This window comes from Melospiza melodia, chromosome 6 (assembly GCF_035770615.1).
Source record: "Melospiza melodia melodia isolate bMelMel2 chromosome 6, bMelMel2.pri, whole genome shotgun sequence".
Taxonomy (NCBI): Eukaryota; Metazoa; Chordata; class Aves; order Passeriformes; family Passerellidae; genus Melospiza; species Melospiza melodia.
In genome coordinates this window covers 2,647,600-2,659,695 of record NC_086199.1, presented here as the reverse complement: position 1 = coordinate 2,659,695, position 12,096 = coordinate 2,647,600, and positions in this window count along the sequence as shown.

The window sequence follows — 12,096 nt, the reverse complement described above, 5'->3', positions numbered from 1 at the left end:
CCCTTCACCTCCCTCAGAGTTTGCTTTGCTCTCCCTCACCCCTCCAGCACGGCGTGGGGCCCAGGAGAGCAGCCTGGCTCTATTAATAGCCCCTGGAATTGCCAAATCCCTCCCGAGTGTTGAAAGCGTGGCCGCGAGCCCATGATTCAGCTCCGCGGTAACGCACGGGACGGTTCCCCAGCGCGGCTGGGGTGGGAGAGCTCCCAGCTCTGCCCCGGCCCTGCAGGGCCAGCTGGGCTCTCCTTGGGGAGGGGAGATGGGGAAGAGCCCATCAGCTGGGATTTCCTGGCTTGCAAGGAACACGGATGGTCTTTGTTGCTAAACTTGGTGGTGTTCTGTGTTCTGTGCTTTGGCCGCTGCCCGAGCTCGCTCTGCACAGGGATCCACGCAGAGTAAAATCCAGGAGCCTCAGAGAGGGCAAAGCCATGGAATCATGGAGTCCTGGGACCATTTCAGTTGGAAAAGACCTCTAAGATCATCAAGTCCATTCCCCCAGCACTGCAAAGTCCCACCAAATCATGTCCCCAAGTGCATCCACAGAGCTTTTAAATCCCCCCAGGGATGGTGGCTCCACCACTGCCATGGGCAGCTCTGCCAGTGCTTGGCAACCCTTTCCATGAAGAAATTTTTCCCAATATCCAATCCAAACCTTTTCTGGAGTGACTTGAGGCCGTTTTTCTTGTCCCCAGGGCTGAAGCAGGCTCTTGGGGTTGAAATCCATGGTGCTCCGTGAGCAATCCTGCCCAGAGGAGAGGGGAGAGCATCTCCTCAGGCTCCTGCTGGGTTTGAAGTCTTGGACTCTCCTTAAGTTTGGCTTGAGAGTGACTCACATTGGGGAGTGGGAGCTTTGCAGGGCTGGGGTGGCTCCCTGTGGATCCTGGACCTGCTGTGGGAGAAGTGACCTGTGGGGAGAGGTGGGATCCTGGATATGGAGATACAAGGGATGCTGCAGCCGGGAGAGTTCAGCTGAGCACAGCAGGGAGCAGGCAGGGAGCCCCAGCTGCGAGCAGGGCCAGGCACCAACACCAAGGCAAATATTTGGAAAGGCATTTGCAGCCCAAAAATAGCTGGAAAAGCTTTCAGGAGCAGAGTTGGAACTGTGTCTGTGGGCAGCAGCCAGAGTCCCCCAGCCCAGAGCAGCTCCCAGACACAGGGGACGGAGATGGGAAAGGGGAATGACCAACATCTGCCCATTAATTACCCTTTCTAGAGGGGGGACCTGTGGGGCTTCTTTTGGAGACATCCCATCCCATGGACCTGGAAAGTGAATAGGGGAAAAGTGGCATCATCCTCCTTGTCAATACAGGGCTGCTGAAATGTGGGAACCAAGAATCAAATAATCTCATTTTTCCCCAGCAATCAGCACCTGAGGATTCAAAGGGGCTGTGTGCTTTAGGAGGGCACAGAGGGGTGGTGTGGGATCTCAGCACCTCAGGACTGAGGTGCAGAGTGACTGAGATCACCCTTGGGGGGCTCGGAGGTCCTGGAATGTTGCCAGAAGTGTCTGGTGGCTGGACTTTGATCCCACACAGGAGATGACACCTGTATGAGGATGGGAGGATTGGGATAAATGGTGAAGGGATAGGTTAATTAGAGTGTGAAACACAGGGTTTAGGATTTCTGTACAGGGGGGTCTAAAGAAGTAAGATGGAGGAATTGGGGCGTGTCCTGTCCTTCTTCTTCTTCTTGGCCTCCATCTTCTGTGGTGATGTTGGCACTTTGGGATTGGTTATTACTAAAAGTGCACTGGTCAATAAGGGTGAAAGGTATTGGGGGAAATAGGTAAATATTGTGTATGTAATTTTGAGTATAAAGATAGATAAGTGACCGCCCCGGGGGCTCTCAGTGTGCCCATGGCTGGCTGCTGTGCAGACCTCTGTCGGGGCAAGAGAAAATCTTTTAGATAAAAAACTAATAAACACCGGAGAACGAGAAAAAACCTGAAGCCTCTTCTCGTCCTTTGGAGCGTGGGCTGCCCAAGGCCACCCCGAGCCTTTCCAGGTCATTGAAACAGCCGAGAAAGAGACAGGGTGGAGCAGGTTCCCCACTCCAGACACCCAGCTTGGAAAGCACCAGCTCAGAAACACCCACCCACTCTTGGACACCCAGCTCAGAAACCTCAGCCTGCTCCCCCTGAGCCAGAGGTGGGTGTAAATCCAAGCAGGCAGCAGGGACAGGCAGCAGGAGCCTCTGGTTGGGATTCCTTGCCAGGTGAACGTGTCCAGAGTCAAATCCTGCCTCTGAACCATCCCTGGGGTCCTGCATTTCCCTCCTGCTCAATCTCTCCCCAGATCCCTGCACGCTCCCCAGGAAGGGCACAGCCCCCAGAAGGACACAGGGTGGGTGACAACACCCATCTCCAGGTGTTGGCAGCGAGCTAAGGGGACAACCAGGGTGGGAATGACCTGAGTCACTTGGCCAATGTCCCCTCCTGGGTCCCCACCCTGGTGGCACTCATCCTTCCTCCTCCTTTCAAGAAGAACACGACAAATATGAGCTGGCAACTCTGCCATGCCATCCTCAGGGGCTCTGGCTGCCAAGGGACACCAGCTGAGGGACAAATCCCAAAAGTTCCAGTGTTGAAGTGAGGGGAGAACGACCATCCTTTGATGCATCGAACTCAGGTTTATTGATCGATCAGCCAGTTTAAATAATAGTGTTAACGAACTTCATGCATATTCCAAAATCCAGGTTCATGATAGGCTAACAGAGAAAACTCTAACCACTCCTTTTGTTTTACAATACCGTTAATTGTTTACACAAAACAAAGCCAGTGTTCCCACTGTGATATGAGAGGTTCCCTAAAATTCCATATCTGTTCCCAGGGTGCCATCTTTTCCCAGAGAAGGTGTTTCACTTGTTATGGGAAGACTGCCTGAGAACCTTATTGTTTATAAAGTGATGCCTGAGAGAGTCTAATTGTTTATAGAAATCAGGCTGGGAACTGCTTTTGGAACTGTCTCACAGCTACCTTTTACTTTTCTCTCAATTGCATGGCTTCATGGCCTTTTTCTTCTTTCTTTTTCTTTGAACTCAACTCTCCTCATTCCAGGTCTGCCGGCTCTCTGCAGCCCCTTGCTCTTCCCCCGGGGGCTGGGGAGGAGGCAGCGGCGAGGCTGCAGGTGCAGCAGGATCCTCTCTCATTCCCTCTGCTCTGAGGCCAGGCTGAGCTCCCCACCAGAGCCCTCCCTAGCAGGGATGCTTCTGGAAGTGCTTTTGGAGCTTAATTAAGTGCTGGCTTAATTATAGGGCTGGCTGTGACATCCCTGTGTCCCGCCTGGCACTCGTCCCTATCCCTGGGGCATCAGCAAAACCCAAAATCCATAAATAAAAAAGCCACCAAGCCCCAACCTGTCTGTTTGTCCTCACTCCATGACTTCCAGTGGTGCAGGAGACAGGAGCTGGGAATGTCTGGGGCTCCAGCTCAGACAGGATGCTGCCACCTTGGGGTGTTGAGATAGGTCCCAAAAGGTCCCAAAAGGTCCCAAAAGGTTTGGAGGTCCCAACACCAATGCTGGGAATGGGTCACCTCCTGTGTGGCACCTTCACCATCCCCAAGGACACCAGGGTGGCCATCCTGGGTGGCACCTGCAGCAGAGAGCCCCAGGGTGAGGGTGGCACCCAGAGGGTGGCATCCAGAGGGTGGCATCCTTCACTCTCTCCATCCATCCAGAGGGACACCCAGCCCTCTCTCCCAGTCTGGAATTGCTGTGGGCAGCTTTGAGCACTGGGGACAGATGTGTCCCTCACTCCCCCGGGCCTGGGACACCCAGCAGGGACTGTCCCCACTGCTGGGGGTGGCACACGGGGATCTCTCTGTCCCTGGGGGTGGCACACGGGGATCTCTCTGTCCCTGGGGTGGCACACAGGGATCTCTGTCCCTGGAGTGGCACACGGGGATCTCTCTGTCCCTGGGGTGGCACACAGGGATCTCTGTCCCTGGGGTGGCACACAGGGATCTCTCTGTCCCTGGGGTGGCACACGGGGATCTCTCTGTCCCTGAGAGTGGCACACGGGGATCTCTGTCCCTGGGGGTGGCACACGGGGATCTCTCTGTCCCTGGGGTGGCACACGGGGATCTCTCTGTCCCTGGGGTGGCACACAGGGATCTCTCTGTCCCTGGGGTGGCACACGGGGATCTCTGTGTCCCTGGAGTGGCACACGGGGATCTCTCTGTCCCTGGAGTGGCACACGGGGATCTCTCTGTCCCTGGGGTGGCACACAGGGATCTCTCTGTCCCTGGGGTGGCACACAGGGATCTCTCTGTCCCTGAGAGTGGCACACGGGGATCTCTCTGTCCCTGGGAGTGAAGCAGCTCAGGAGAAAGCCATGGAGAGTGAAATGGGAGGGTGGGATGTGATTCAGCGCTGCCCTGGCCAGAGGAAATCCCTCCTGATTCATCCCCTGTGGCTTTTGGGTGACCCAGGGGTGCCACCCCACAGCAGGGAGGGCTCTGGGTGCTGGGGCACTGCCAGGTGCTCCAGCCTGGCCGTGGGGGACAGGGACATTCCAGGGATGACACATGGGTCACCAAAACGCTGCCTGGGCTGAGTAAGAGACAAAGCTGGAATTTTCCCCAGCAGGGATTTCTCTCTTCCTTGCTCACAGCCAGCAGCTTGGCTTGCAGGAGTCTGCTCCAGCTGGGACAGGTCTCACATGTTTTGTTTTATTTTATTTTATTTTATTTTATTTTATTTTATTTTATTTTATTTTATTTTATTTTATTTTATTTTATTTTATTTTATTTTATATTATTTATTTTATTTTATTTTATTTTATTTTATTTTATTTTATTTTATATTTTATTTTATTTTATTGTATTTTATTTTATTTTATATTTTATTTTATTTTATTTTATTTTATTTTATTTTATTTTATTTTATTTTATTTTATTTTATTTTATTATTTATTTTATTTTATTTATTTTATTTTATTTTATTTTATTTTATTTTATTTTATTTTATTTTATTTTATTTTATTTTATTATTTATTTTATTTTATTTTATTTTATTTTATTTTATATTACTTATTTTATTTTATTTTATTTTATTTTATTTTATTTTATTTTATTTTATTTTATTTTATTTTATTTTATTTTATTTTATTTTATTTTATTTTATATTTATTTTATCTGACTTTACTGTGCAGTCTGATTCCCAGGGAAGGGCTTCCCACCACAGCCCAGCCTGGCTCCTGGTGGCAGAGCTTCAACCATTCCTCATGCCCTGCCATGCCAGAGGGCCCAGCTGGCTGCAGTTCCCAGCTTTTCTCCCTGGAGGGGCACCCCCCGAGCCCATGGTGTGTTCCCCAGCCATGGATAAAGCCCTGGATAGGTGCCTTGGGGGTGGGCTTCCCTCAGGAAGGGGCTGGGTTGGCTTTTGGGGATCACCAGCCGAGGTTGTCCTGGCTTCCCTCATCCCTGGACTTGCTCCCTGAATCCCAGCTCGTGTCTGCTGCTGGGGATGAGCCACAAAGAGACTTTCAGCAGGCCCAGCCCTGCACACTCCTGTCCCCAGCAGCTCCCCAGGCAGATCTCTGCCTTTAGGACGTGAGCTAAAGCCAGTTCATCACGAGCCTCCTGTTGGCCACTTCCTCTGGACGTCCTCAGCTTTCCGTGATTTTTTATTTTCTTGAGCAACATCCCTCTGAGATCTTGGGGATGGTTGGGAGCTGAGTCATCAGATGCAAGGGCTGAGTAACTCTGCTCTGCTCTCTCTCACTCCTTGGATCTTCCCTGATCCAAACTTCTCTGTGCTCCCGCCCTCCTGCGCAGGAAAATCCCGTGGTGCTGGGAACATCCTGCTGGGAGCATCCTTGGTATCCAGGATATGGAACAGGCTGGGAGAGCTGGGGGTGCTCCCCTGGAGAGGAGAAGGCTCCAGGGAGAGCTCAGAGCCCCTGGCAGGGCCTGAAGGGGCTCCAGGAGAGCTGCAGAGGGACTGGGGACAAGGCATGGAGGGACAGGAGCCAGGGAATGGCTCCCAGTGCCAGAGGGCAGGGATGGATGGGAGATTGGGAACTGGGAATTCCTGGCTGGAATGGAATTGCCAGAGCAGCTGTGGCTGCCCCTGGATCCCTGGAAATGTCCAAGGCCAGGCTGGACAGGGCTGGGAGCAGCCTGGGATAATGGAAGGTGTCCCCATGGCAGGGGTGGGATGGGATTTAAGGTCCCTTCCAACCCAAACCATTCCATGATCCTGTGACAGGAGACAGCTTTTCTTAGACCATTTTCTTGCCCCGGTGGACCAAGGTGACTTTTTGTCCCTGCCAGCCCTGATTCCCAGCTGTCAGTGCTGGCATTGGTCACTTTATTGGTGACTTTATTCTCTGCAGGGCTCAGCTCTTGCTCACCCCTCCTTGCTCTCCTGGCCATTGCCCTCTCACTCACCCTGTGCTGCTCTGATGCCCCCAGTGAGTCTCTGTGGGATTTTCCAGCCCACGGCAGCTGTTGGTCTGTCCCACAAATTGGATTTTCATCCAGCTCCTTGTCCCTTTCCACCCTGGCTGCTGTCCCTGGAATGTGGCTCCCTGTGGGCGACCCCCAGCTCCCCTTGGCTCTGCCATCCCCTACAGAGGGACCTCAGAGCAGGACAAGGACACTCCCAAAGGGGTCTGGACCCTCTGTGAGGATGAAAACCCCACAATGAATCCCTGCAAGGACAGGGATCACCCACAGGACCCTCCTGTTAGGGTTCAGGGTCCTGATGCCAGCACAAGGATCTCACAATGACTCCTGAAGGAGTCTCTGAGTGACTCCCTAAGGTCTTCCCTGCTAGGATGGGGACCCCAAAAGTGTCCCCTGTTAGTTATGGCCCTGTGGAGTGCCAGCAGCCTTCCACTCTCAGGAAGGAACCAGAGAATCCAAGCAGGGGTGAAAGGGGAATTAAACAGGATTTTTAAAAATGCTCTGGGCACTGCTGTGTGAAGGAAAGTCTGAGAGAAAGCATGCCCTCAAAAAGAAATCCTCCCTGGCTTAGCACTTCCTTCTAAAAACACACAATGACTTCAGAAAAATGTCAGAAAACACATTTTGTCTCCCCAGAGGGAGAGAGGAAAAACAGAGAAAAGCAGCAGTGTGATGTTGTTTGGTGGCTGAGCCTCAATCCTTGTCCTGGCAGGGGTGGGGAATTTTCTCCAGGGGCTTTGGGTGGGCAGGGTGGAGTTGTGGGGGCTGCAGATACCCCTGAGAGCACCTCTGCAATGCCCAGGCAGAGCTGACCCCCCTCAAAAACTCATCCAGTGCTCAATATTTGCTCCCAAACAGAAGGGATGTGCCAAAGAAGATTATTGATTATAAACCTTGGAAATCCCGACTGGTTCCCACAACATTCACCCCAGCCACGAATCGTTTGGGGAACAGCTCTGGTGAAGCTCTCACGAGTGTTTGGCAGCTCTGGCTGCCTGAAGCTGAGCCCAGTTTGTCCCTGCTGCAGCTGCAAGTGGCACCATGGCAGGAAAATGCTGTGCCCAGGGAGGAGCAGAAACTCCAACAAGGAGGGAAGTGCTGAGCAAACCACCTGGGGAAGGACCCCTCCGAGGGGGAAGGAGCTGCTTGAAGCAGAGGATGTCCTGCCCTGGATGTGCTGGTGGTTGGTTTTGATCCCGGAACCCTCTCAGGAGTGTCAGGGTTCTGTGTTTTGCTGTCCTGGGATGCTCCCAAGGCGCTCAGCAGCACCAAGGCTCCGGTTCCAGAGCATCCTGCAGGGAATGCTGACGTGTCAGGGCTGATTGGCTGCTAAAACTGGGGAATGCAGAAGGTAATGAATGGAAGGATGATGGCAAAATGCCACACACTGAGAAACCAGCCAGGCACAGCAGTTCCAGTGGCCAGACACACCAGGACAGAGCCTGGAAGCTTTTCCCTTGTCCTCTTTTCCCTTTGCCCTTTCCTCTTTTCTCTTCCCCTCTCCTTTTCCTTGTCCCCTGTACCCTGAGCCCTGCCCTATCTTCCTTTCTCTTTTCTCTTGCTCCCTTTCCCTTTTCTCTTCCCTGACCTCCTTCCCCTTTCTTGTCTCCTGTCCCTTGTCCCCTTTCCACCTTCTTTTGCCCATTTCCTCTTTCCCTTTCCTCTTTCCTTTCTCCCATCCCCATCCCCTTTCCCTTTCCTTGTCCCCTGCCCTCTCTTGCTCCTTTCTCTTGTTCCCTTTCCCTTTTCTCTTTCATTCCCCGACCCCCTTCCCCTTTTCTTTGTTTCCTGTCCCTTGTCCCCTTTCCACCTTCTCTTGCCCCATTTCCCCTTCCCCATTTCTCTTTGCCTTTCCCTCATTCCTGTCCCATTTTCCTTCCCCATTTCTCTTCCCCTTTTCCTTGTCCCTGCCCCCCTTTCCTCTCCCATTTCTCTTCCCATTACCCCATCCCCTTCCCCTTTCCCTTTCCCTTGTTCCCTGTCCCTTATCCCTCCTCCCTTTCCTCCTGCCCCCTTTCACCTGTCCCCTTTGCCTTCCCCATTTCTCTTCCCCTTTCCCTCACTCCCGTCCCCTTTGCCTTCCCCATTTCTCTTCACCTTTCCCTTGTCCCTGTCCCCTTTTCCCTTCCCTTTTCTCTTTCCCCCATCCCCATCCCCTTCCCCTTTCCCTTGTTCCCTGTCCCTTATCCCGCTTCCCTTTCCTCCTGCCCCCTTTCACCCATCCCCTTTTCCTCCCCCATTTCTCTTTGCCTTTCCCTTGTCCCTGTCCCCTTTTCCTTCCCCATTTCTATTCCCCTTTCTCTTCTCCCTGTTCCCTTTTCCTCTCCCTTTTCTCTTCCCTTTCCCCCATCCCCTTCCCCTTTCCCCTTTCCCTTGTTCCCTGTCCCTTATCCCTCTCCCCTTTCTTCCTGCCCCCTTGTCCCTGTCTCCTTTTTTCCTTCCCCATTTCTCTTTGCCTTTCCCTGGTCCCTGTCCCCTTTTCCTTTCCCTTTCCTCTTCTCTTTTCCCCATCCCCTTCCCCTTTCCTTTGTTCTCTGTCCCTTATCCCCCTTCCCTTTCCTCCTGCCCCCATTCCCTGTCCCCTTTTCCTTCCCCACTTTTCTTTGCCTTTCCCTTTTCCCTGTCCCCTTTTCTTTCCCAATTTCTCTTTGTCTTTCCCTTGTCCATGTCCCCTTTTCCTTTTCATTTTTCTCTTCCCTTTCCCCTATCCCCTTTCCCTTTCCTTAGTTCCCCATCCCTTATCCTCCTTCCCTTTCCTCCTGCCCCCTTTCCCCTGTCTCCCTTCCCTTCCCCATTTCTCTTCACCTTTCCCTTGTCCCTGTCCCCTTTTCCTTCCCCATTTCTCTTCCCCTTTCCCTCACTCCTGTCCCCTTTTCCTTCCCCATTTCTCTTCCCTTTCCCCCATTCCCTTTCCCTTGTTCCCTGTCCTCTTTTCCTTCCCTATTTCTCTTCACCTTTCCCTTGTCCCTGTCCCCTTTTCCTTCCCCATTTCTCTTCCCTTTCCCCCATTCCCTTTCCCTTGTTCCCTGTCCCTTACCCCCCTTCCCTTTCCCCTGTCCCCATCCCTATTTGAAGAGCTGCAAATAGGGAGGTTTGCAGAGGCTCCTCATCCTCCTCAGGGCCATTGTCCCTGACAGAGGGATTCCAGGAACAGCCCCAGGGGACCCCAGATGCCCGGGATGAGGATGGGGATGACCCTGGAGGAAGCAGGAGCACTCCACAGCTCTCCAGATCATTCCAAGATGATGAGCAGCTTCCTCCAGCAGCCCCGGGGAGCTCTGGCAGAGCCCTCAGCAGGGCAGGGGCTGCTCCTGCCTTCCCCAGGCACTCATCTGCTGGGAGGGCTCATCCTGATGGATCTGCAGCCCAATCCAAGCCCTGCAGGGCCCTCAGAGAGACCTCCCAGCTCAATTAGCTCAATTCCCAGCCCCAGATGCATGGAAAAGGTCTGGAGCAGAGGAAGCAGCAGCTGCTCATGACAAATAAGTGTTGTGTCATGTACGCATCCCCTCCCATGACAAACCCAGTGCTGTGCAGGGCCAGAGCTCTGGTAGCACGAATGTCCAGGGATAAACAGGCTCCAAACCACTCTGGAACAGCTTCTTGTAAACACAGACTTTTCTTTTTAACTCTGCTCAAAACTCTGTCTGCTTTGATGTTTCACATCTGGCCTGGCCCTGACCATTTCCTCCTGCCCCCACAAGAGCAGACGGATAAATCCTTGTCCCTGCTGTGGTGTTTGGGATAGGGGGGTCCCAATAAAAGGCCAGGACCTTTCATTGGTGGATTTGTGGTGGATTTATCCATCCCGGTTTATTGGTGGATATCCAATCCCTTTTATTGGTGGATTTATGGTGGATTTATCCATCCCAGTTCTGCCAAGCACCGCTGTGCTGCTTGTCCAGCACCTTCCAGGTGCAGAGGGAGGAAGGAGGTGCTGGAATGGGTTTGGGGATGGTGATGTGCTCAAGGAGCTCTTGAGGGTCCTCCCAACCCCATTTCCACCACCACAGAGGGGAAACTGAGGCAGAGCAACCATAGAATCCCAGAAGGGTTTGGGGTGGAAGGAATCTCAAAGCTCATCTCACTGAACCCCATGGCAGGGACACTTCCACTATGCCAGGGTGCTCCAAGCCCTGTCCAGCCTGGCCTGGGACACTGCCAGGGATGGGATGTGCCAGACCTGAGGGCTGGAATTTTTCCTATGGCAGGAGCTCGCTCACAACCCAGCTGCTGAGAAAAGCAAGATTTCCAGGTGGTTTTTCTGAGAGTTTTTAACTCAGCCACAAAATGGCACCTTCTGCAGCTGGGGCAGCCCAGTGGGAACCTCAATGAAACCACAGCCCCAGCGCTGGCACGTAAAACCCCACAAGGATTTATGGCCTGACTTGCTTGGTAACCCCAGGGCCTTTGCTCTCCTCCTCACATGAGGATGCTGATGGGATCCTGCTTTATCCTAATAAGTGTGGGGTTTTTTTTGGGAGAGGTCACAGGCTCACCCCATGGGGCAGGATGGTGAGAGATCCACCCCGCTCCACCGTGCCTCGAGGCTTTTATGGCCCCTATAAAATCCAGATGCTCCATGTGAGTTTGACACTGTTTAGTCTCCGGCTTTGGGAGATTTAGGTCACTCTGGGAGCAGCAGATGGGCAGCATTTCCCTGCGGATTTGATGCACTTGGATGTTTGCACATTCCAGGGAAAGCCAGTTAAAATCAAAGCAGCCTGGCATGGGAAACCCTGGCCGTACCCAGGAGTGTCCCCAGCACATTCCCCACCTCAGGCTGCCCAGCAGGGACACGAGGGGCCCCTTCCAGAGCTCGGGAAGAGCCCGAGGGCACGGGGAATGTGTGATCCCGCCCTCCCTGGCGGGTGCGTGGGGAAGGAGGACATTATTAATAAATAAATAACAATATAAATTCCCTGACACCTCATCGGGATGCTCCTTGGGGACAGGACTTTCTCCGGGGGCGGGAGCACAGAGCAGCCGTGCCTGCAGAGCCGCTCCCACCCCGAGGGAGAGATGGAATTTTAGCCAGGCTTGGAAAACTTTCCCTTCTTTCTGTTTGCAGCCGCTTGTGGATCATCCGGGAGCTCTGGCTGGGCTTGCCCCTGTCCTTCTTTGGGTTTCTGGTTGGATGTCCCTCGGTTGGGGGGAATTCTGGGGGGCTCTGGGGGGCTCTGATCCATCCAGGCCTTTGTCTGCGTGTGCATTTTGGATAAAGGGTGGAGCAGGAAATAGCAGGGATTCAGGGATTCGGGAATTCAGGGGTACAGGGATGCAGAGATACAGGGATATAGGGATTTAGGGATATAGGGATCCAGGAGTACCGAGATACAGGAATTCAGAGACATGGGGATTCAGGGGTACAGGGATACAGGGATTCTGAAATTCAGGGATACAGGGACACAGGAATTCAGGGACACAAGGATTCAGGGGTACAGGGATACAGAAATTCAGGGATACAGGGGTACAGGGATGCAGGGATACAGGAATTCAGGGGTACAGGGATTCAGGGATATAGAAATACAGGGATACAGGGATATAGAAACACAGGGATTTGGGAATTCAGGGGTACAGGGATGCAGAGATACAGGGATATAGGGATTTAGGGATATAGGGATCCAGGAGTACAGAGATACAGGAATTCAGAGACACGGGGAGTCAGGGGTACAGGGATACAGGGATTT